Raw genomic sequence first — 5,299 nt, 5'->3', positions numbered from 1 at the left:
TTGATAGGATCATAGTCATGAGCTTCTAGTTAGTCCCATATTGGACCTCCTTCCTGATTAGCTGTCTAGCTAAACTCAATCCATGATATAAAGTATTTTTACAAACTGTATACCGATTGACCAACACTAAGTACCTGAGTACCTAGTCGAAGTAACTGATGAGGAATAAAGTTTCCGAAAAGTATTAGTTTTATCAGTAATTTTATAATGATGATTGGATAATAATAATAATAATAGTAATAACTCTCAAATAATTATTCGCTATCTCTATAAATCATTTATTTACAAACAGACACGCAACCCGATTTACTTAGTTGTTAGGTCAACTTGTGTATTATTTTTCAACAGAGTTTAGGACTTTGTAAACAAGGGGGAAATACCATTCAGACCTATCAGCAACTGTGTCCAGTTGTTTTCTCCCCTCTCTCTCTCTCTCAAATACCCATTTTAACTGACAACTGTTGAATGCTATCTGAATTAATATAAATGGAAATCTCAATATAACTAAATAGAAGGTTATTTCCATTATAAGAAATATTGAAATTTATTCATAAAATTTATGGTACCATGAATTGGTCACACTAGTTAATTGATCAAATGTCAATGGTTTAAAAAAATCTTTATTTGTTATTTGATAAATTTCATCAATAATAATGCATTGATGATCACGTAATGTTATGAACTGATTAAAGTTGAAAATGTAAACCACTGGATACTAACCAATTCAACAATTTAAAAGTTAAGCATTTATCATAAAATCTGAAGATTATGGATTCGAACGCTGGAGGGCTGACGAAAAAACTCAAACTGAGATAAAATAGATATTCAATCTCTGCCAATTTTCACAGATTATTTACTTCATGTTCAGTTCATGATGTAAAATTACTAATTAATTCTAGCTTATAACATCTTCATGATATTGTACATTCACGAATTAATACATTTTCAAAACATCAGAATTTTCACGTAGTTTTTCTACAGCCTTCTAATTCACATCAGTCCATCAAACGGAGAAAAAATATCAAATAGAATAATTTCCACTACAGTACCACTACCGCATTATTTTTTATATTTTAATCAATTACTGATTAATCCTGATTCATCAACAAAAATTAGGAATATATCTATCATTAAGTATCAACAGATCAGTTCAAACTGACTGATGAAGTCTATCAGTCAGAAAGTTGGATGTCTTGAAGACTCCCTCCACCTAGTAACAGTAGTAGTATTAGGATGCATTTCTAAAAATGATTTTTGGAATCATTCCATGACGTAACATTCAGATGACAAATTTTAGTGATAACACTAACAACACTGCTGAAGATCATAAAAAAACGAAACTACGAAATAACATTTAATACAAAATAAAAGTTAAAAATTCTCTTCCTAGGATGACTTTGGTCAAACAAACATTGAAAAACAGGAAACATTGGACAACTGTTCCAACCCTTTGAAGTTGAGCATTAACAAAGGAGTTTCATACTCCGAAGAAACAGTTGTTTTAGTGCATCCTAGTGATCAATACTTTGTTTAACTAAAGTCAATCTATGATACGAAACTTAAAATTCCACAATTCATTTTTCTATTGGTTGTTCGAATCTTCCTATTGATCTTTACGACTGCAACTGATCAGTCTCTTATTGGTATATTTACATCATGTGAGGATTGCCTCGATATTGCCTTAAGGTACAAGAATTATAAGCAAAGATGGAGTTCCGGAGTAAACGTTAACTCTAGGATGCAGGTACATCTAGATGACCAGTCCCAAATAGGACGAAAAGTGTGTTCTAGATTCCACTGTTAGCCATCGTCCATCTTTGCTTCGTTCTCAACGATTTCTATAATACTCTGTAATAGAAATTTGGAATTATTAATAGTTTGATAAAATGATTGACTTGTAGCCAACATACTATTCTATAGTTCTTTACTTTATTAGAGTAATATGAAGTGAAGAAAAGTGTGTATGTGCATGTGTGTTTATTAAAGAGTAGTTGAAAGATTCCATAACAAAACAAATAAAAGCTAACTCTTTCAAATATTAAGAAAAATGTATTATTGACATATAAATGAAACTGAACAAAGTTTTTTTGATTAGTGATAATTTTAGTGGTAAACTTCCGATAAATTTCTTCGAGGCATAAAAAACGTATAAGTCGAAAGATTCGAATCGTCTATTGCTCATAATGAAAAATGAAACATATGACGAGAATTCCTTCAAGTAGCAAATACCTCATAGTTAAGATAATGTCAGTACAGAGTAATGACATTTCGAGTGGAAGCATATTTATCTTAGGATCTATTTTGATCATGGCTAACTAACGGACTGAGAACATATTTATCATGAACTGATGTTAGTAAACGGACCAAGTGAAAGCTAGGGAGTACACTGAACAAGCTATTTCATGCCAGTTTTTAATGAGAAATTTTAAAGCTGTCCAACAAAGATCCAGTCCAAGACCTCAAGGTCATACAATTAGTCTATCACCACTTAGACCACTGAATTAGAATCAAATAATTCGAATAGTTTGGTAGATTCTCGAAATTTCTCAACCTTAAATATGATTAGACTTAAAATCCATTTAGTCTTTATGACCAATCAATCAAAAAACTGCTTAGAATTAAATATTTAGTAATTATAATTATTGTTCCAATATAAAAACGTTTACAAAACTCGCAGTGTAGTGAACAGAACACGACTGGGGACAATCGAATATATTTATGCAAACATTACAGACTATCTCAGTAAATTCTGATAACCATACAATGGACAGTTAATTTGCAAATTAACAACCAATAGTCTCAATCTTCACTGTCTCTTCTTCTTTAATTCCATTGTTCGTGCATTTCCCTACGGATTGCGCTTCGTTTCAGTTCTTTCCTCAACGGTCTTCTGCCAAAATACATTCTATGTCTGACCAACACCATATACTACTTATATGGATATAAGTAGACCACACCACAGCAGTATCTCCTAAATCCTAATAAATATTCTCTCACCATTGTTTTAAATATAGAACGACATTGAAGAATGTATCTTTCAGAATTATAATTCAGTAGTACAATTACATACATACAGTGACCAATTGTTTTTATTCAAAAAGTCCTTCAACCACACAAAAGAGGGTTTATAAATAGCACTATCATCGTTGCCAAATACGCTCTACCATCCTGCTATATATATATATATATATATATTTGCTCACACACTCATACGAGTGATTATCTATTTCTTCCTTGTATTTCTTGATTTGAAATGAACAAAAAGCTCAGTGTATAAAATGATTATGTGAGTTGAGAAAATTTAATCTTTATTAATCAACTAATTAATTAATATTAGACTTAGTTTTACTTATTACCAAAATTTTTAAAAAGTCAAATAATTTTTATGAATTATTTCATATTATGGTGTAAGCAACCAACTGACTAACTTTCTAAGCAGAGATGGATAGTGGCTAGCAGTGGGATCCAAGACCCGCATATAGTCCTACTTGGGACTTGTCAGCTGAATACACCTTCCACGTTCCAGAGTTGATAACCACCCTGTAACTCGAACTCAATACCGTTCGCTTCAAACTCCATCGAGTTGTCCACTTAGCCTCTGAGTCTAGATAGTCACCAATATGTGTAATTAAAACGACCAATACAGATGAATTAACTGACTGTTTTGCATAACGGGTTACAATTGGTGACTTAAGTGAAAAATATACAAATAAGTAAGATTCATTAGACAGTTGTACTTATGGGAGATCAAAATTAGCATTTTTCCAATCTTGCAGTGACGATAAGTATATTGCTTTAATTTTTTTCAACTTTAACCTAACTATAATATTCATTAAATTCAGTAAATAAAATTTTATAATTTGTATTTATCAAATGAACATTTGTTATAATTTATTGGTGATATTGATTACAGATTGTCCTGAATTTGCATAATATTCAAAATCAATAGACATTCGATAGTTATTTCATCCTAGTATGGAACCCCATAGCAGTATGAAACTATTTTTCATCAGCGATTAAACTCAGGATACTCAGATTTGCAGGGAACAATAAACCATAAGATTACTGAGTTGATTTCTAATAGTACACATTTCAAACTTTAATGACTTTACGATAAAACCCAATGTTTATTAAATACTACTGATGACTTGTATTTCACTGGAGACATATCTAACCTTAATTGGTCACAAATTACCACCGATATTTCAAGAACTCATTTTTAAAATAATTCACTATTGAACATATAACAAAAGTTCCAGTAAGATAGCCTTGTAAAGATTAATTTTATCTGTAGTGTTCTGAACAAGTTCAATACCAAGACGAAGCAAAAATCTGATGTTCTCAGGGTTTTAACAATATTCTACTACCCCCCCCTGTTGTGTGAGATCAATTCTTCGCTGGTGAAGAACTGTGGCCCTTGATCTATGTATATATATAAATTATTAAAATAAAATCATCCCCCTCCAATATGTACTTGACAAAAAAGTTCTAGTGAGAAGCTGTGATCAGTGGAGTCCAATTCGTGTCGGGTAGAGACAGGCATCTACCTCAAACAATGGATGAATGGTTGCGCAACTATTCATGGATCGGTTGAAGTTAGACGTTAACACCGTTGGATGTCGGACAGCTCAATGGTCTAGAGGTTAAGTGTTCGCGCGCGAGACCCAAGGTCGTGGGTTCGAGTTTCGCGTGCGGGATCGCAGATGCGCACTGCTGAGAAGTGCCAAACTAGGATGAACAAGCCGTCAAACCGTGCTTCCAGGTTTTCCATGGTGATCTGGCTTATTTATACTCATGAATTAAACTACTAAAATTACTATTATTTCCACAAAAACCCATTCTGATCATAAAAAAAATGTTAGTCATCAGATATTTCAACTGTGTAATATTTGTTTTGGATGGGTGGCAATTTCATTGGTTAAACATGATTACTTATAGTACAAAAAATATTTAATCTTTAGTAACACTTGCATGAGTTATATTCTACAATACAGCATAAACATAAATTACACCGATGTTAATAACAATGGCAATAATAATAATAATAAGCTTTATACTTGTCATGGTGACCTCTTTATTAATGGGACAATTAGTCAATTTATAGTAAAATCTTTTTTTTCTACTTTATTATTTTACCTCTAATCTAAAAGACAAATGATAAAATTTAATAGTAGAAAGCATGAGTCAATTGAAACTAGACAACAAAGGAAAACCTGGAAACCCTGAACGGCCGTTTCGTCCCATATGGGACTCCTCAGCAGTGCGCATCCACTGATAATTAATATAATCATATGCTCAC

This window comes from Schistosoma mansoni, chromosome 6 (assembly GCF_000237925.1).
Source record: "Schistosoma mansoni strain Puerto Rico chromosome 6, complete genome".
Classification (NCBI taxonomy): Eukaryota; Metazoa; Platyhelminthes; class Trematoda; order Strigeidida; family Schistosomatidae; genus Schistosoma; species Schistosoma mansoni.
This window is presented reverse-complemented; position numbering follows the sequence as displayed.